Source organism: Myxine glutinosa, chromosome 11, assembly GCF_964187855.1.
Source record: "Myxine glutinosa chromosome 11, kmMyxGlut1.1, whole genome shotgun sequence".
Classification (NCBI taxonomy): Eukaryota; Metazoa; Chordata; class Myxini; order Myxiniformes; family Myxinidae; genus Myxine; species Myxine glutinosa.
In genome coordinates this window covers 89,362,142-89,383,301 of record NC_136271.1, presented here as the reverse complement: position 1 = coordinate 89,383,301, position 21,160 = coordinate 89,362,142, and the positions used below count along the sequence as shown (strand labels likewise).

At 36.6% G+C, this 21,160-nt stretch overlaps 1 long non-coding RNA gene across 1 annotated transcript; it reads left to right on the top strand.

Moving 5' to 3' along the window:
• The first annotated feature begins 406 nt into the window (after positions 1-406).
• Positions 407-1,577, top strand: LOC144888314 (uncharacterized). The gene is made up of 3 exons (XR_013620907.1): positions 407-861; positions 999-1,179; positions 1,315-1,577. It is a non-coding gene; the product is annotated as an uncharacterized LOC144888314 (long non-coding RNA).
• Positions 1,578-21,160: the final 19,583 nt, after the last annotated feature.

Genomic DNA, 21,160 nt, shown 5'->3' with positions numbered 1-21,160 from the left:
GGCGAATGTGAGAGACCATAACTTGGGAAGCACAAATTCTCAATATTAAATTATTAACCTATCATCTTTAATAGAACTATAATAGACCAATTAAACTAACGGTTGTTTTTATTTTCTTGTTTTTGGCAAAGTTAACATCCAGAGAGGCTGTGTATAGGCCAATCCCCCCCCCCTCTATTTACATGAAATGGTTTGGTTCATTCGCAAAGCCAAAGCGAACGGCTTGCGAGTACGGTGACCATACCTTGGGAACCACTTGTCCGATTAATTTCAAACCTTGAAAAGGCACATCCTCGGGTCCCCAGCAATATACCTGGCAAGTTTCAAGTATATCGGACCGGTAGTTGTCGAGAAACAGCGGTCGCATACAGACAGACACACAGAGATTACTGGAATTATAGAGAGATGACGTTGCTTCACTGACTTGGATAACTTCCCAGAAAGTTTTCATTGTTTCGTTTCCTGTTTTCACACACGCCTTGAGATTCCTCGAAATGCTGTCAGCCAGTTCTCTTCCCTGAATACATTTTACATTATAAAAAGCCGTATTCAGTTCAATTTTAAACATTGTGAATCGACGAAGATGAACGACAACTTGTCTTATTCCAGTGATGAAGAATACTCACAAGGGTAAGTTTGAACTGTTTGAACATTCAGAATTGAACTGTTGGTGAGAGCTTTGTATGTGATTAATTTAAATTTATATAACATGATATATTTTTTTTATTACAGCAATTCAGGTTTTGAAAATGACCTGGTCTTGGCAGAAAATGAAGTTTTTCCGAAAGAGATTTACAACGAGGCGAATGAGCATTTAAACCATTTGCCTGTTTCACCGTTCTTGCAAGATTCATATGCAAGGTAAGATACTAAATATTAATACATTTGTGTTAAACGACGCTGCCTTAGTGTGTGTGTTCGTGTGTGTATGTGTTTGTGTGTGTGATGTTTTGTCAAGCTTACTTCAGCATAGTAATTTCTCCTTATTTTGTTTGCAGCCTCGAAGACCAAAGCTTGGAGTGGGACGATTTTGGACTCCATAGGAATGGTTGCAGCCTCGAAGACCAAAGCTTGGAGTGGGACGATTTTGCACTCCATAGGAATGGTTATTTCCTGTCATCCTGTGATATCCTTAATTTTCATCTCGACGATCTGGATGCTAAGCTTGATTTTGTGGAGGTAAGCATGTGTGTGTCAATGTGTGGGTACACCGTTTCGAATAGGTACACCATATCCCTGCGCATTGTGGGAGGTGATTCAGGGTATATCATTCATTTATTTCTCTCCTTGTTTTACCCCTCTTGCCTTTGACAGAAAGAGATTCCAAACGTGAAGATATCTGCTGCTGTTGAAACTACCTTTGACTTATGTTTGGAAGAGATTGATGATTTGTGCTGGGAAGAAGTTAAATGTGTAATACCTCAAGAAAAATTTCTTAAAAATATAAAGATTTTGTTTAAAATATTATTTATATATATATGCTTTGTCCAGAATTATTTAATTATTAATTACAAGAAAAGAATAAAGGTTAGAAGGGAGGGTGCGTTCCCCCACCCTTGATTTCCCCCCATCCCACCCCTCCCCTCCCCTTGTGTGTGTGGGGAAGGTGGGGGTGGGATGAGGGGGGATCAAGGGTGGGGGAACGCACGGGGGGTGGGAGGTGATGGGTGTGGGCGGGGTCTGTGTGGGCGGGGTCTGTGTGGGCGGGGTCGGTGTGGGCGGGGTCGGTGTGGGCGGGGTCGGTGTGGGCGTGGCTTATGATTTTTTATTTATTTAATTTTTTTTTTTTATTACCACGAATTAAATTAGCTAATCTGGGTGGGGTGAATAGAAATGTTGTTTAATGAATTATTAGCTTTGTTTTTTGTAATTCTTGCGAGTAAAATGAACCCAAGATTTCTTCTCCATTTAAATCATATAATTTGTAGGTCCAAGGGACTGTATCCATTACATCAATGATTTTAAATAATTCATTAGTCCATTTTTGTGTATAACCTTTCTCAAAATGGCTTTTCCATTTGTATATCCTTACAATATCACCAACTTTGAACTTGGGCTTTCTCAAATTAATCTCCTTTTCATATTCTAATTTTGTAAATGTTTCTGATGGTTTTGATTTTGTTGATGAATGAACTGTATTATTGTAATTATCTACAATATCCTGAATTAAATACACCCATTTTTGAGAACCGAGTTGTGTGAATTTTTTATATAATTTCTCATTCAAAGTACGATTAAAACGCTCAATAACAACTGCCTTTCCTTCATTAAAGGTGCTGTATAATTTAATACCCTTCCCCTTAAGAAAATTCATGAATATTTTGTTGTAGAACTCTGTTCCCTCATCGGTCCACAGTTTCTTTGGTTTTCTTTTATCCCTATCAAATATTAGCTTAAAGGCTAACATTAAAGTATCACCCCTTTTATTTTTTAAAGGGACAACCCAGGCAAATCTACTCCTCAAATCAATAACGGTTAAAGCATACCTGTATCCCTTATCATTATTTAGTTCGATTAAATCAGCGGACCATATGTGGTCAGTGTATTTAGAATAAACTTTCCTTCTTTTAAACTTTGTGATTATAGGTTTATGTAATTCATTAGCCAAAAGCTCCTCAGTCTTGATAACATCATTGGAGTTTAATAGTTTTTTGGGAAATAACCAAGACCAAGTTTCAATTTAACACTTATCATTTTTTTCACAATAAACCTATCAACTTTCTCTCTCAATGTCGGATTTCGTATCAAAGACAAATTATACAACATTTCTCTGTCTGCTTCATGTTTTTCATCCAATGTGGTGGTATCCCCATAAACAATATCATGCTTCATACACACTTCATCAACCCTATTTTTTGGTCTGGACCAAGGTTTAGGATTGTCAGTCTCATCTAATCTTTTATCCAAGTTTGTTCCTGGACCACAGAAAGAATACCCTGGAAGGTGTAATTCCCCTGGAATTCCAGTTGTTGTAAATTTACTTCCTGAGAGAAACTTTTGTATGTCTCCTCCTCTTTTAGGAGAGATGAATTGGCACTTTTTAGAGCCACATACTTGACATATTCCTTTTTGATAAACTCTATTATTTTTAGCTTTAACATAAGAGATATTTTTAGATTTAGTTTTCTTTTTACATTTGAGACAATAACTCATATTTATTTATCAGAAAAATTCCGACAGAGTATCAAAACCTTTTTGGTTTTCAACATATACATTTCAATCTTTATTTTTAAAACATAAAGAATCCTAAGGAATGCCTTCACTCTCTCCTCCATTTATTTACAAATAAAAACTAACTAAAGTCAATGACACCAACATCATCAATCACATAATCTTTTCCTTCTTCTTCTTCTTCACCACATTCTCGTTTAAATCTCCTCCCTGAAATTGAAGACATTGACGTTGTTATTTTTGAAACCATTATCTTCATAAGAGTTGTTAATTCTTTAATTTCCTCTTCGGTGCGTTGAGATTGATTTATTTGCTGTAATACACTCAATCTTTTACGAATCTCACTGATTTCCATCTTTTTATATTTTTCCTCCCTCTCTCTTTGCTCCCTTTCCTCCCTCTCCTCCTTCTCCTTTTTCTCCCTCTCCTCCTTCTTCTTTTTCTCTCTTTCCTCCTTCTCCCTTTTCTCTCCTTCCTCCTTCTCCTTTTTCTCCCTCTCCTCCTTCTCCTCCCTCTCCCCTTCCTCTTTCTCCTTTTTCTCTCTTTCCTCCTTCTCTTCTTCAACTCCTTCCTCATCCCTTGCTACCCTTGAGTTTGAACCCCAAAGAATATTATACATATACTCATCTGGATTTTGAGATATTCTTGTATCTATAATTATTTTTCTCATAATAGGATACCAATAAGATTTGTTGACGATTTCTAAAAGAGTTTTATATTTCATAACTTTGAGAAGTTCATTTTTATTTAATATTTTAAACAAGTCTCTATTTGTGGGTTTAACAATATCAGTATAAGGCCAGTTTTTAATGACAAAATTCCCATGTATATGCTCCAAATCATAAGGTATGTAATACCGAGCACCCTTTTCTTGTAGGTATCCTTGAATACAAAAATTATAATTCTCTTGTAGTCTTCTTCCTGCCATTTATGTATCAGAAATATATGTGAGATTAATATTATGACAGGTAATACCACCCCATCTTCCCACTACCAAATCGGTTTGTATTCTTCGGCTTTCTATCCTTATCTCATTACCTTCCTTCTTTGTCATGCGAACCATCGCTATACTATCATATATTTTTCTTTTCTTAAAATCACGTATTTGTTGTTTACTAATTGTACTTCCACATAAATCCTTATCTTCACCAAGTGGATAATATTCTTCTTTACGAGACTGATTTAAATCATGTAGGTCTTCTATGTTTATTGAAAAAGACCAATTATACCCTAAATCAGGCATATCATACCCCCATTTATTAATTCGCATATTAACTAAATGTCCTTCTTTATAAAATTCAATTGTAAGCAGGTAGTTAAATTCAATGAGGAAAGGTGTATGGTCAGTATAACCAGGTGTTGTGGTTGTAAATTTTACTTGTTTCACAAAACGTGCTGTTTTCTTTGAAGATATATATTGTGATAAATCACTGAATCTAATCAAGTCATTCGCATCTGTAGGGTTTGGATAATTGATTAATTTATAAGTATTCTTCATATTAATATTTTTACTTATACTATATTTTTGTCGTTCAGCCTGTGCCTTTGTATAATAATTTGATAAATCAATATCCTGAGAGGATTTTCCAAAGATAGAACCATCTTTTCCAACATAGGTCATTTATATTAGATAAAAAATGATATCATAAAAATTTTCATTATTGTTGAGTTGAAATAATACATATAAACATAATTGGCCACAACATTTAGAATTAATTTCTTGAACTTGGAATGTTTGATAAACACCATTCTGTAAGAATTGTATTACTTCAACAGGTGGTGGCATACCATAACTATCAAAATAATATTTATCCTGACTATTATGAATACAAACCCAATGAGAACCATTCTGTGTGTCTAAATTCATAATAATATTCTTTGTATTCTTATTTATATGTATTAATTCATCTCTCATACAAATAACCACATTATCAATTTTTAGTGTTTTACAATACTTAGCTAGTTCTATATTTGACGTTGTATTCTTTCCAAATTGTTTAAACCATTTATCCATTTATTTAAGAGAAAGATACAATCCATTACCCCGTTTAGTTAGTTTAACACCCGCTTGAGCGATAGAGGAAAGCATATCTCCAACCAACAATCTAGCTTTATCAGGTAGACTTTCAAGTTTTTGAGCAAAATCTACAATTACACCACTTCCACTAATTTGTTTCTCCAACTCCTTGTTATGTCTTTCCAATTCTTTTTGAGCTTTTAGTTGTGCCTTCCTTTCGTTAGCAGTTTTTACCGCTGCTGAAATACCACCAGTCAATGCTCCCGCCGCACTTAAACCAGCAAATAAAGGAATTAGAAACGGGAGAAATCCTCCTCTTGACTCGTCTATTGAATATTTCTTTAACATAGGTTTCGTCATTTTAATTTTAAGTGATCCAACATCATTTAGTGTTTTTACTTGTGTGTGTGTGAGTAAAACATCAATTCTTACAGCTCCTTTTCTTTGAATTGTATTAACATTAATAAATATAATACAAGGCTTTTGATTTTGAATACAAGATGTTAATTTATTAAGATTGATTTGATTAACATATACCCCAACCATTTATTTATGAGAAAAAACCTATGTGATATTAATCATAACACCATTATCTGTATTAATCTGTAATTCTGTTTCCTCCAAAAGCAAACAATATGCATTAACCTCTTCACTCTCCCCTCTTTCAATGTATAGAGAAGTATCCACTCGATTAGACTTTATAGTTTCCTTTTGAGAACTCAGGTCAATTGCGTAGATTGTATAAATTTTTGAAACGCAACCATATCCAAAATAGGATCATTATTACCATTACTTTCACACACCTTTTGGTAGGACTTGTAGGCTTCCGCATAATCATTTTTTTCCCAATCAATTTCCAATCTATCTCGCGGATAAAATGTGCCATCAAGAGAAACCCGAAGTTGTTTCACCTTAGCATTATCACTCAGCGCATTATTCTTATTAGTACCGTCCTCTCCATCTGGTTTTTTAAAAATGAGCCAGAGGTATCGTGGCTTTCCTTGAAGAACACCCAAATTCCAAGTGTAGGTAGTGTGTTCCAGTTTAACGTGTTGACATCTTCTTTTAAGGTATGATACATTTAGCGGTTTCTTTGAGTTAAGTCTTCTATTTAACATCTCTTCCGTTTTAAGATTAGGAGTATATTCACTGATATACCAACACAAATCATTAATAACAAATTTATTGTTGTCTCCAAAAGCATTTTCATCCCCAAAAAGCAACCTATTTACATTATCATTCCTTTGTAGTTGAAATCTAATTTTAAGACCATACAAAACTTTATCATAATCGCAAAATCCAAATATACCTTTAAGAGGTACTGCTATGGTAAAACTATTCACTGCTTTTGTTTCATCATTATACATTGACTTCCTTTGACTATAACCAGGGTCTGCGTTTGTACCCGTTGACATATCAGGAATAAAACCTTCAACAGCTCCCTTACCCATTCTATCACTAAACGAATATAGTGTAAATTTCATCATTTCAGATGTAGCAGAGACATAATCAACCGCTTCAACCTCTTGTGTTCCAATATACAGGCGGACACTGTCAAACATTTTCCAGAAGAAATCATTTACGAGTGTAGCATTAGTATTATTCGCAGCCTTAGTGAATTTAAATTTACACAGCAAGAAACTATCAGCTATATTCAAGTAAGTTTGTTGATTATTTATTTCAAAACTTTTTGTTCCGTTTGAATTCCAGTCTGTTCCTGTTATAGTATTTACCTTAAAATAGTCTTCCTTTTTAGTGGAGTTTGAAATGATAATCGTATCATCCAAATCATAGATACTATCAATCGCTTCCATACTTGTATTTATATAGCATTAAAATTGTTGAAACCCTGACCCAAGTATTTTAATGATTTTTTGTCGTTCTTGTGAAGATAGTTGAGTTTTACCTTTTTTTATTTCTTTGATTGCTTGTAATTTATGAGACTCCTTTTGAGCATCTTTTATACTCTTTATAGCACCCGCAACGGAGCCCACGGCAGAAGCAGTTGAACCAATTAGGTCTTTATGTTTAAGGATGGTTGAACCAATACCCATTAGAGTATCAATTATCCCATCTCCTTTATTTCGAAATTGATGACCTACACCTCGTTGTCTCTTAGGTTTATAGTATCCTCTACCCACATACCTTGTATAGTCTGGTGAAAGGAACATGCCCTCCCCTGTAATTATTTTATATTTTCCCAACTCGTGTTTTCTCACAATAACCATTATTTATTTATTGAAAAACTTCACGTAGGTGAATTCTGATGGATATAATTTCATCATTAAAGGATATCATACGATTATCTTGGTCGGTTATCCTAAAATTTACTCTGTATATGGTTTTTCCTGACACAGGTAAATAGACAAGATTTTTTGGTTCCATATTAAATTTATAACCAATCGGGGTTGAGTATGCACTGAATGAAAATATTGTATTTGTTCTTATTCCATCGTTATAAGCACCATCAATCAAATCACAATGAATTAATACTGAATTTATACCGGAGGATATTTGGATAACATTATCACTGTAAAACGTCCCGTTATTTTCAATCTTTTTTGAAGAGAAACCCAATAGCTCTCTAAACGAATTTTCAATCGTGAAATCAACTTTATAATTATTTTTAAGTTTAATAGTTGATTTTGAAGTGTGTTTTTGAATATCTATTACAATATTTTTTGGTTCATCACCTTTTTCTTTCATAAGGCGAGAGACTTCTGAAGATATTTGAGAAATCTCGTAAGCTCCAGGTGAAACGGTTATAGTTTTATATCCACTTCCTGGATTATAACTAAACTTGTTGTTTTTCTCTGTGATATTAAACAAGGTATTATAAGTTTCCATCGACAATAAAGATGCCTCATATGAGGTAAGGGGGTCAAGTTGTCGTGGGTAAGGGAATGAAGCTGTGTAATCGCTCGTTGTGAAATTAAAACTAAGAATTGTGCTTCTCATCTTATTTAATATCTAATAAAATATCTTTGTATTGACATTTATTAATTATTTTCATATTCATCAACTGATCTAAAATGGCTGAGGATTCATTAAAACAATTGTTGTTTCCAGCCTTCTTACTACCTAGCAACAATAATAGCCTATTAACTAATTGTGATGGGTCATTTGGAAGAAAACTAACACCTGAACCAAGTTTACTTAAAGCATCAATAATATGTTTCTCCTTCTCATTCTTCTTACTTTTACCAGCAACAGAAACTCCATAATCAAGTGCATTTAACAACTCAATATATACCCTATCTTCCTCTCTTTCCATATCAAGTGGTTCCTCAAAATATTTTGAACCGCTGAATCCGGGGTTTGTTAGAAGAAACATTAATCTTGGAGTTAATTTAACATTTGGTTGAGAGAACTCAAGAACATCAATTCATCATTAAATATCAATACCTTTTCTTCCACAAGATGAAACACTGCTGGTTCTTCTGTTGGAATGAGACCTGCTCTGGTTTTTGAACCCGCCGAATATTCATTGTTTTGAAGAGCTTCCACAACATAATTAGGGGGTTGATTTACCTCCTCAAGTTTCCGAAATAATCCCTCGTCATCATATTCTAATTCACCAAGTTCTTGTTTTGTTATCTGACTAAAATCTTTGAGCATTTGAAGTTTTTTCGGAGTAAATTCTACCGTGGGAACTGTAGGTGAGTGTTGAGTTTTCAAAAGTGGTTTAAAGAATTTCTCTTGTTTTCTTTCAAAGGCTTCTTCACCAGTTAGTTTCTGTCTCCGTTTCTTCTTTATCTCTTCCTGTTGTTTAACAACTTTTGAAACTAATTGTTGATGTTCCTTAAACTTTCTTTCTCTTTCTTCGGTATTCATTTAGTATTGAAAAATATCATTTAATGAATTGCAAAGGTCAATGGGAAAATTTTCCTTTTCTTCATCATTATAGTAAATGTGTTGAAATAAATCTTTTTCTTTAAATATTTCATCAAATTCTTTTTGGTATTAATACGAGTTGTTATTTCTTCTTCACTAATACTTGTATCTCTGCTTTTCATACGTTTGCGTTGAGTCTCCTCATCGATATCAAAACCGAATGATAAAATCTTAACTCCATCACCACACAATTGTTTAATAATTTGTCTCATTCCTTCAGGATTAGTTTCTAAAATCCCAAGACCATTAGATTTTACTTTATTTAACTCACTCTTACAATGTGAATATTTTGTAGAACCAAGAGAGACCTCCTCAAATATTTGACCTTCGTTCCTCAATCGCATATGTTCCTCCATTGAAATGTAGTAATAATCTTTCCCTTCTACTTCTCCTGGTCGCTTTGCTCTGGTTGTAGTACTCACAAAACGAATCATAGGGTGTTTTTTTAAAAAACTTACAATCTTTTCATTTTTACTATTCAAGAGTTTAGATTTATGAAAGTTCTTTCCAGAAGCAGATTTACCCACAAGGTTAATAATAATTGTTGTCATTTATATATGTAATTATGTTTAAAATAAAAATACATCCTTTAATATCTCATCTTGTTTCACAACAATATATTTATATTTTCCAATCGTGTGTTTCATATAATTTTCAAATTCTTTTTTACTACATAACGTAGAGCAATTATCTCTCCAAAAATTATTTACATCTATTGAATTTAACTTAAATAAAATAAAAGTATTAGCATTGTTTCTTATTGAGCGTCGAGGGAGTTGAAAATATGACTGACTAAGATAAATACAATTACAAGAAGAATGTCTCCCTCTTGTATAGTAGCTATCCATTACTGTTTGGTTTCTCTCATTAACACAATCATCAAAGATGACGAGGTTCTTTTTTGATTTATCTAAATCTTGAGGTGAAGGTATATCATCCGTATTATCACTGAGAATACAAGTTATGGGTTTTGGTTTAGGTTTCTGTGTATCACAAAATAGTTGTATTATATCCTCAATGTTATAATCATTTAGTTTGTTTTGAAGTTTAAATAAACCGATAATGTCTTCCTTTTTAAGACCTGCATTAAAACCCTGTGAGAGTAGTTGATACTCGGGTTGAAAACTTGACTTCGTAAAAATTATGAAATTATCATAATCTAAAAAATTAGGACCAAGGAGCATCTTTAAAAGTAAACAGGTTTTCCCACATCCGCTTGAACCAACTATTAGACATCTCAATGAATTTGGAATGTTTTTATGGTTATTAAATTTTATCTTATTTTCCCAAATGGGTAAAAAATCATTCATTTATATATTTGGAAAACAAGTCATCCAACTTTTTTTGAGCTATTTTAGAAACTCTATATTTTATCCTCAGTTCGGGTTTAATTTCAAAATAATTCATTATTTTATTTATGTAGTATCTTGTATTAACATTTCCATTAAAATTATTTTGAATAATAAATATCATTAAACCCTTATACATTTCCTCAATACAAAGAGTCTCTTTCCTTGTAAGAAATGGTGTATTATCACCATAATGCTTAACATTCATCTCTCTTATTAATCTTGTAAAGTAATTCATTTTTGGTTCTAATTTAAAAGAGTTATATGTTTTTTTATATTTCTTATTATCATTAATTAGAATATAATCACAGAATAAACATTGTTTATATGAATCCTCATCATTAAGCCCCACTCTATCACAAGCCGGACAATTCTCTAATTTATCATATGGAGAGTCTGGAAATTCTAAATATCCTTCAGAACTTATCATATTTATGTGGTAAATTTTTACTTAAACTAAACGCAAGTTTATTCATTAATAAATACAATGTTTCAAAGCACAAAAGACAAATTTCAATCAATCTCTACTTCGGTGAAAGATATAGAAAAATATGTCAAAGATGTTAAATTGAACAAAGATAAATATGGAAATTTTTGGGTAAAACCAGTTATGGAAAATAACATGAGTCCCTCTATTTCATTTAAAGGAAGAGCTCTAACTATACCTGGAAAGACATCCATTAAAGTAAATCTAACAAAAGTTTCTCCTCTACTCCTGGCAATTTATTCAAAGCTTGAAAAAGTGATTGACCACGATACTTTGAAAAAGAATGATAAGACCATCAACAATACTCGTGGAGAAATTTGTATTTACTTTAATAATCCAAAGGGTGTAGATCTAAGTAAAATGAATGATGTTAATATTTCTGGTGAAATGTCATTTCGTTCTATGATAGTTAGAGATTATTTAAAGATAACTTTTGATATTAAAAATGTAGAGATTGAATCCGTTAATGAAAGAAAGTATATTGGTATAGATGGAAAGGTTTTTTCTGCTAATTAAATATGAGTCATTACAGCAGTGAAGATTTTACTATTTCATTGAACTCGGACGATAGTGATGATAGTATTTCATTGAACTCGGACGATGGTGATGATAGTATTTCATTGAACACAGATGATAGTTGTGATACTAATAGTTTGTGCTCAAATGATAGTTATGAGAGTAGCTTTATTGATGACTCTGAGTATGATTCTGAGTATTCATGTGATAGTTATGACTTCGATGATTCTGAGTGAAAAAGTGTTTTAGTTTAAGCACAGCGATATATATAAAACGGAGCTGTAAAGCTCAAAAGTGTTTTATTTTAAGCACAGCGATATATATAAAACACCACGTTTTCTCACGCTATAAATATGGTTTATTGTGATACTTGCGAGAAGGAAGTAAAATATTATAAACAACATATTCTCACCGCAAAACATACATACAACATTCTTAACAAACTTTCCCCTCTTCCACCTAAAACAAAACATTGTAAGGTCTGTAAAACAACCATCCTCAAGAAGGGGTTTAAAGCCCATCTTAAAACTAACAAACACTTGTCAAAATTGTTTACTATTAAAAACTCTGATGGTGCATTCAAAGGACATATTAAAATAAGAGTCTTTAACTTCAAACCTCCTGAACCAGAGTCTATAGTTGATGCTGTAGAAATAGTTAAACCTGCTGTTCAAACGTTGATTGAAAAAACACTAAAAGAAATGAAACCACTTAAGTTTTATATGGGAGTAAAATTAGAAATGACAAAGGACGAAGGAGTTATAGATACACCATACATGAGAACTGAGCCACACTTTATATCTTCATATCAAGATTTTAAAACATCAGGAGTCTATGATGAACTTATTAAACAAGAGCAAGATGTGGATAATTCAATCGTAGGAAGTGGATTCAATATAGGAAAAATTATTTACATAGACATTCATATTCTTAAATCAGATCCTCTAAAAGCTTCTTCTTACATTGATTTACCCAGTGTTATCAAAAATAGAAAAGCAGTTATCAATATCAAAAATAAAGACAATAAATGTTTTCTCTGGTCTATTTTAGCACACTTACATCCTCCACATTTTCATGATGAAAGAGTATCTCATTATAAAAAATATGAGAATACATTAAATACGAAAGATCTAAAGTTTCCGATGACTTTAAATGATATTCCTAAATTTGAAAAGTTGAATAATTTATCAGTTAATGTTTATGGTCTAACAGAAACAAACAACATTCAGGTTTTAAAGCTTTCTGACAATTGTAAACAAACTCATATTAATCTTCTATATTTTAATTCAGACGAAAATTCACATTATACATACATCAAAGATATTGCTAAATTAATAAAACCACAAGTCTGTAAGAGAACAAATAAAATATATATTTGTTTGCGTTGTCTTAACTTCTTCAATTCACAAGAAAGATTAGATAAACATTCAAATTATTGTGGCGAACATAAATCAACGGTAATCAATATGCCTAAAGAAGGCTCAAAGATCACATTCAAAGATGAAAATAAAAAGATCAAACATCCATTTGTTATATATGCTGATTTTGAAAGTATTTTAGAAAAAATTGATACTGCTTCTCCAGATCCAAAAGAATCATACACAAATAAATATCAAAAACATACTCCTTGTGGTTTTTGTTATTATATCAAATCATCCGTTGGTGATAAATATAACAAGTTAGAGATGTATAGAGGCTCAAATACCCCAGAGGAGTTTGTGAAACGACTAGAAAAAGACTGTGTTCGATTAACCAAGATAATGAGAGAAACCAATAAACCAATGTCCTTAACAAGTAAAGAAAAAAGGGAATTTATAAAAAACAATGTCTGTCATATTTGTGAGGAGAAAATTGGTAAAGGTCTAAAGGTTAGAGACCATTGTCATCTCACTGGTAAATATAGAGGTCCGGCTCATCAAAGTTGTAATATTAATTATCAACTCCCCTCTTTCATTCCTGTCTTTCTTCATAACAACGCTCATTATGATACACATCTATTTATCAAGGAACTCTCAAAGACTTCTGAAAGTATCTCAGCAATTCCAAACACGGATCAGAAATACATTTCATTCACAAAAACAATTCACACATCTCCTATTACTCATATCAGATTTCTTGATACATTTAAATTCATGGCAAGTCCATTGGTTAACTTGGTTCAAAATCTAAAAGAGTTTCCATGTCTTTCAGAGTATTTTTTAGATAAAGATTTTCTAACACAAAAGGGAATTTACCCCTATGACTATATGGACTCATTTGAGAGATTCAATGAAACACAACTTCCTTCAAAAGAAAATTTCTATAACAAATTAAACAACAGTAATATATCTGATAAAGATTATGTACACACACAAAATGTTTGGGAAAAATATAACATCAAGAATCTTGGCGAGTATCACGATTTGTATCTCAAAACTGATGTGCTTTTATTGGCCGATGTATTTGAAGCCTTTAGATCTGTTTGTCACACTGGATATGGATTGGATCCTGCTCACTACTACACAGCACCTGGATTGGCCTGGAGTGCGATGTTGAAAATGACAAAACAAGCTTTGGATTTGATAACCGATGTTGATATGCTTTTGATGATTGAAAAGGCAAAAAGAGGTGGAATTTCACAAGTCTGCTCGAGTAGATACGCAAAAGCAAATAACAAATATCTTCCAAATTATGATCCAACGAAAGAGAGTTCTTACTTGATGTACTATGACGCGAACAACCTGTATGGCTGGGCAATGTCTCAGGCTCTTCCTTATGGAAAACTTAGATGGGTAAAGGAAAAAGACTACAAAAACGTTTTACAAGATGTATGTATCTCTACACAAAAAGAATTGGATGAAGAAAAAGTTGGTTATTATTTTGAAATTGATTTAAAATATCCAGAGGAACTCCATAACCTACACAAAGATCTCCCATTTGCTTGTGAGAAAGAAAGTCCAAAGAAAGAATGGTTGAGTGATTATCAACGATCGTTTGATATAGGTGAATCAACAGAAAAATTACTTACTACATTATATAACAAGAAAAATTATGTTCTACACCAAAGAAATTTGCGACAATATTTATCAAAAGGTCTAAGAGTAGAGAAGATCCATAGGGTTCTAAAGTTCAATCAAAGTCATTGGTTAAAGGGGTACATTGATTTTAATACACAAAGAAGAACAGAGTCAAAAACAGATTTTGAGAAAGACTTTTATAAATTGATGAATAATGCGGTCTTTGGTAAGACTATGGAGAATGTGAGGAAAAGACAAAATATCAGACTATCAACATCTTGGGAACAAGCATCAAAATTAATTAATAGACCGAGTTTTACTCGAGCTGAGGTCTTTACTGAGAACTTTTGTGCGATCCATTTGATTAAAGAGAGTATTGAAATGAACAAACCTATTTATATTGGAACAACAATTCTTGTTTTATCAAAGTCATTAATGTATGATTACTTTTATAATAACTTGAGGAAGAAATATCAAAATGATGTTAATCTACTTTATATGAATACAAATAGTTTTATTTTGAAAATTAATACCAACGATGTTTATTCAGACATGAAAAGAGACATTAATATCTATGACACGAGTAATTACAGTCCAGAGAGTGAGTTGTTCTCTTCTAAAAATAAAAAGGTGATTGGAAAGTTCAAGGATGAATTAGGAGGAAATGTTATGAGTGAATTTGTGGGATTGAGGTCAAAGGCTTATGCTTATAAATACATTGTGAATAACGTTGAAAAGACTGATAAGAAGTTAAAAGGTGTAAAGAAAAATGTTATTAAAGAAACAATAAACTTTAAGGATTATTATAACTGTTTAACAACAAAGAAAGAAGAGTTTAGAAAGATTAATGGAATAAGAAGTTATAAACATCAATTATATTCAGAAGAGATAAATAAGAAAGCATTGGGGGCTTTTGATGATAAGAGGTTTATTTTAGAAAATGCCTTATGGTTATATTGATAGTCTCCCTTATGGTTATATAAGTATATAAGTGATAAGATATATATAAGTGATAAGATATATATAAGTGATAAGATACACATAAGTGATAAGATATATATAAGTGATAAGATATATATAAGTGATAAGTTAAAAAGGGGGGGTTGGGGATTTTAACGGGCTACCGCCGCCTTTTTTACTATTATATAAATGATAGAACCAAGTATCAACCAGACTAAAGAGTGGAGGTGTAATCAACCTTGGTATATAAATGGAAAACATAATGAATGTGAAAAATATCAAATAGGTATAATTGAAAAGGCAACTGGTAAAAAAGTTCACAAAACAAATAAGAGAATTAATTTAAATACCGGTGAATTGGGTAAAAAAGATGGAAATATTTTTGAGTGGACGGAAAACTTTGATGGTTGTCAGGAAAATATATACTTTAATTTAAAAATGGTATGTGGCACTGGAGGCGCTCAAACAAGAACATTGAGGGAGGTTTACCATTTTATCTTAGCTCAGTTAAAATATCTTAATAAAAAACCAAACTCAAACATATTTTTTGTTAATGTATTAGACGGTGAGGAGAGTTGTAGGAGAATTAAATTATTTCCCACACATAAACAAATATTTGTAGGGTCGTTGTTTGAGTGGGTTATATTCACCAGTTGATATTAAGAGTAAAAGGTTAAAAGGTCCATAAGGTCAGAAGGATCACAGGTTCACACAGAAGGACCATTGTTTAAGTGGTCTAATGAATAAGGATAACATGTCAAAAGGTTAGAAGGTTCGTAAAGAACAGGGTGAGAGAAATAGAGGTGTTTAGGGGCAATGAGGGAGGGGAAAAATTAACATGTAAGTCAATGGGAAAATGAGAGTGTCCCAGAAGCAACATATATACACTACTCAGACCATTGAACATAAAACACAGTTTGTGTGTGTGTAATGTTGTAATGTGTGTAATGTACGGGTCTCCCTTCCACTGCCCGGCAACGCCAGTACTGGAGGGCGTCATAGGATCTGTGAGTCTCCAAAAGCCGCTTCGTGCTGTTGCGAAGATGCAGGACGACGTCGCGATTGTTGTGCTGCTCTCCGACCATGAGAACTGCAACGTCATTGTTGACTGGCCCTCCCCTTCCCTCCCCCTTCCCCTTCCCCCCCTCCCCCTTCCCCCTCCCCCCTCCATCCTCCCCTCCCCCTCCCTTCCCCCTCCACCCTACCCCCTCCCCTTCTCCCCTCACCCTCCCCTTCTCCCCTCACCCTCCCCCTCCCTTTTCCCCCTCCCTTTTCCCCCTCCCCCTCCACCTCCCCCTCCCCCACGCCCTCCCCCTCACCCCTCCCCCTTCCCCTACCCCTCCCCCTTCCACTACCCCATCCCCCTCACCCCTCCCCCCTCCCCCCTCCCTCTCCCCCCTCCCCCTCCCTCTCCCCTCCCTCTCCCCCCTCCCCCCTCCCACCGCTCTCCCTCCCCCCTCCCACCCCTCTCCCTCCCCCCTCCCACCCCTCTCCCCTTCCCATCCCTCCCCCTCCCCCCTCCCCCTCATCCCCTCTTCTCCCCTCCCCTCCCCCCTCTCCTCCCCTCCGTTCCCCTGCCCTTCCCCCTCCCCTCCCCCCTCCCCCTCCCCCACTCCCCCCTCCTCCTCCCCCCTCCTCCCTCCCCCCTCCCCCGACCGGCAATGCCGGGTACTTCTGCTAGTATAGATATAACTGTGAGAAATAGTAGAAACTCCACAGTACGAGCAGGGCGTCTCATTTGCATTAAATAAATAATCGGGAGATTAAATCAGATGCGGACGTCGCTGCAAGGACGGTCGATCTTTAATTTTCGACAAGCTTTCGACCAACAAAGGTCTTCTTCTTAGTCTACAGAAACAACAGGCATGTATGTCAGACCAGTATGTATAGTGATATGTGGGTAAGATGTGTGATATGTGTAGAAAATGCATACAAAAGGAAGAGCCATGCCAAAGCTCACTCACCGTCCCCAAGTTCAGCGGAAGTGAGCGCAGCTTACAGTTACCGTTCGCGTTACAGTTGGTGCACGTGCATATACAAATATAGAGATACATACATACATTAACACACAAGCATATATTCATATACCATTTATATTCAAATAATAAATTAATATATTTATTTAAAATATAATTATATATATATAAATGACATATGAATGAATGAGTGAGGAGTAAATGAATGAATGAATGAATGAATGGGTTACGGTTAATGATTTGATTGGGTTGATGTAGGAACATTCTTGAATCATCAAAATTTATGCCATGAGGGATTTTTGTCCGAAGTTTATGTATCCAAAAGGACTCACGTTTCAGAATCGTGGCGTGTGATCGATTTGTGATTGATTCAATGGCAGAGATTTGAATGTAATTTATAGAGTGATCCGGTTGATTAAAGTGTATCGTGTAAGGTAGAGATTTGCCCTGACTGGTGTGGAAGTTATTGATTTCTGACCGGGTGTTATTAAATCGTGTGTAGAGTGTATTCTCAGTTTTTCCAACATATTGTTACGGTCTGCGGATAAGGATGTTGTTTGCCGAGCGGAGGCACCGCGGCCGAACAGTTTTTCCCCGATTCACCCGATCCCCGAACGTTGGCCAGATCGCGCCACAGATATTCAATTTGGAAACCTCTAAAGCGACCGAATGTAAAGAGGAAGAAGAAGACGTACAGAAGAGTAACGGGATTTATTATTTACACACACAAGCAAAAGGAGCAGTCAAAATTATATACAGGGAACATGGAAAAAGCAGGTGACACAGTGAAAATACTAGCTTATACAAACTTAATTAAATACCCAGGACAGAACAAACAGAACAAACTCACGTACACAAGAAGGATGGAATGGCAGGAATGAACGCTGGAAGGAGGATTGGGAAGGTTCAGCTGGGGCAGATGGTTCGGGCTTGATCCCGCACGGGATGTCGGCTGGACCTCGACGGCCACCGATGCCACCGCTATCTGGTTTCCACGGGGTACGGGTTGAAGCTGCCTGGTGGGGTCAACGCTGCTTGTGGAGACAAAGCTGCTTCTCTGGCTCACCTCAGGATGCGTCTGCCGTCTCTGGCGCAACTGCTTGTAATTGACCTTGAACCTTCTCTCTCTCTTGGCCCAATCACTCCTCACCACCGACAACTCAACGCAACCAACGCAACCACTCAACGCAACCACTGACCACCACTGACGACCAACTACCTTGCTTCTTGCGCGCGCGCCTTTATAGCGCTTCCGGCGATTAAGCCGCCGGCCTTCAGGACACGCCCATCGGTGTGCTCACCTCGGCCCTGGTTGGTCGCGCGACCCTCTGGCTCCGCCCTTGATGACGACGGGCGGGCACGCCTTTCTTCCCCGACCCGAGCACATGTTCAATGGTGGTTTAGGAGGGGATGTAATATTGGCAATCGAGGCTTGGCCATGACGAAAGGGGAAATGGAGGTTTTGGGAATGGGAATGAAGAATGAAGGGAATCTATCTTATTTCACTTGGTACAATGGAGTGTCATTTTAATGGAAGACGACGCCTTAACCTAAAACACAGAATAAGGAAATAAACTACTGAACAGGGATATTATAGTGTCCTTCAATGTATGCTTTATTGAATTAACTACCGGGATGCCCTTTGACCTTTATACACACTGGAGAAAGGAGGGCTCAGACTAAACCAATAATTCACAACCATTTACTATACAATACAACACAATCAAAAAAAATACAATCCTCATATCCGCAACACTGCACCCTCCTCCTCTTAGGCACGTCCCGGGCCTATAACTTTAACTTAGTGTGACACGTAGGTGTAGTTCCCTCTACTTTTAACCTGACCCTGAGTGCGACAGTTTTAAAACATAAATAAATATGTCCCGCTGCTCCATTGCACCCTACCTAACAGATTCACGCCCACAGCTAACCGAATTCCGGAATGGTCTTCAAACTATACACTGACGGTGGGGAGCATTATTTACAATGACGTTACTTTATTTACAAAACTAACCCAGGACCTGTAATTGTTCTTTCTGGGGGGGGAGAGACAGTCTGCTCTGCATCAATGGACCATGAAAGCACCCAAAAACGCACCAATACACCCTCAGGCACCAATCGGTGCACAGTCATCACTGTTCATCAATAAAAATAAATCAACAACCCCTAACCCTGCAGGTGGTGTTCTTGCTCTTCGGCTCCCTCTGCTGGCTATTTGCTCTCTTCCAGTTGTTGTCATCTTCCTTTGCTGGCGGCCTATTTGTCATAAAACTTGCACCCAACGTGTCCATTTGTATTTATTTATGGCCCACAGGGGCCGACTATGTATGGTTCACCTGTGGGGCATCGGTGCCCTGTGGCCAAGGTCCGCCAGCAGGATTTCGGGCCCTCATGGCCGGTTCCAGCAGAGGGGCCATGCCCCAACCCATGGGGTCCATAAGTGGTGCTCGGCCACAGACATGTGGTCCATAATGTGGTGCATCGATGCAGACAGCTGGTTCTGGGAGTTCCGGGCGCACAATGGCGGACTCACGCACGCTCCCCTCGGCGCCCAGTGGCGCTCAGGTCCTCATGTGGGAGTAAAAGGGGGGGAGAGACAGATGAGCGAGGGGTAAGGTCACAAGGGTACACATCAATAAGGCAATGCAAGGTGAAGTGCGTACGGAGAGCGAAGTGAGAAAGCTCGTCCCTACCGTACGTCACCCCCCCTGTCACCTACACTACCCTTGCCCTTGCCCCATATTTACAAAAATCTACACATTTACAAATCCGTCGCTACCGTCACGTCTTCCCCATATTTCTTCTATTCCAAATTCGTTCCCACAATCCCTCTATCCAAAATTTGCCATCACCCAATTCATCATCAATCCTCATAAGGAGGAAGAGATGGAACACAAAGCACAATGTCACACCCACGTCATGATGCGTCTCACAATCCAAACATCTGCACAAAATAATAAAACATGGCATGGTGTGGAGTTACGTCACCTCAGGTGAGTGGATGTAGATGGTGCAAGGAGATTTTCATCCTAACTATCCTCTAATTGACTTTAACACACTTTACACTACCCGGGGTCTTTCCCTGCCAATCCATTGGCCAACTTACACTATGGGTTCTAAAAACCAATTCCCATTGACCAAACTGTGGTGCTTCTCAATTTGGGGTCTCACTCCCCCGATTCATCTCCCGGTGCCCTTGCACAATTTCTGGGCTGGGGCGTGTAGCTCTCCCAGCAGGTCTACCCACCTGCACACCTCCACCACTGTAGTTGCCACCCGAGCTTACCTAGCTCCTCACCCTAACCTAACTAACTGGGGAAGGCCCATCCTGGCTCTGTCACCCCTTGGTGCCCTCTGGCACTGGGCTACCCGGGTCCGTCCTCCGGATCCTCGGGCCCCATCCACAACAACTCTACCGGCTCCCAGAGCCCACCTGCGGCCTCACATGGCCGACATCCTCACAGTGGTGGAGTGCCCAAACCAACTACACACACTAACAGGCTACACGCCCAGCCATTTCCACGACACTAATGCACCCATCCAATCACCATTCTTTCACCCGCACTACAGATGCCAATATCCAACCACAATTTACCTATACCCTCTACCTAACACTTACACTACCCTCCCCGGGTATTCGTGATGGGGGTCCATCCTTCCCCCATTCACACCTTCGCACCATCCACTCCATAGTTTCCACCATACTCACTCCACGACCATCCATTCCAATACTCCATATATTTCACACAACCATTCTCCATACACCTGTTGTTGCACACCTGTGCAATCTCACC